The sequence below is a fragment of the Oryzias melastigma genome, linkage group LG2 (genome assembly GCF_002922805.2).
Source record: "Oryzias melastigma strain HK-1 linkage group LG2, ASM292280v2, whole genome shotgun sequence".
In the NCBI taxonomy this organism is placed as follows: domain Eukaryota; kingdom Metazoa; phylum Chordata; class Actinopteri; order Beloniformes; family Adrianichthyidae; genus Oryzias; species Oryzias melastigma.
Genome location: NC_050513.1, coordinates 60260 through 60854, shown reverse-complemented (window position 1 = coordinate 60854; position 595 = coordinate 60260).

Sequence of the window (595 nt, the reverse complement as noted above, 5' to 3'; positions counted from 1 at the left end):
CTGCATCCTTCTTCAAAAATAACTTCTGAAAGTAACTGCAAAACTCTGATTCTTTCACCGTCCAGTTGAAAAATTCTCTTTTTCCGCAAAGCCAATAATTATTGACGTAGCTGTGACCAATAAATTGGATCCATTGTTTCCTCAGATTCCTTGTGAAAATACTAAAAGCTAACCTCAGTCTGTCCTTTCACTGAATTTCAATCCTTTACAGCACAGTAGTGGAACGTTATCTTCTCCGGGCCCGACCCTGCAGCCGGGCCAGCTATCGTGACGTATGAAAGTCTCAGGAATTCAGAGTTTTTCTCTGGGACTTTGAGTGACAGCGACTTAAAAGGAGAAATACTCAGAAATACAAACATGACATGATTTCTTTTTATATTTTTTTCTCTTTCAGAAGAAAAATGCCACACATACGTGTTAAAAGCTCAAAAACATGACTTTCATTGGAGTGGGACTAGAGCTTCAGAGTGAAGAGAGTAGAAGTCCAAAGACAAACAGACCTTCACTGAAGCTTGAAATGCGGCGCCGTTTGCAGCAGATTCTTTCGGTTTCGGTAGAACTGCCAAAATCAAAGCGGTTCCTACTTGGAACCAAA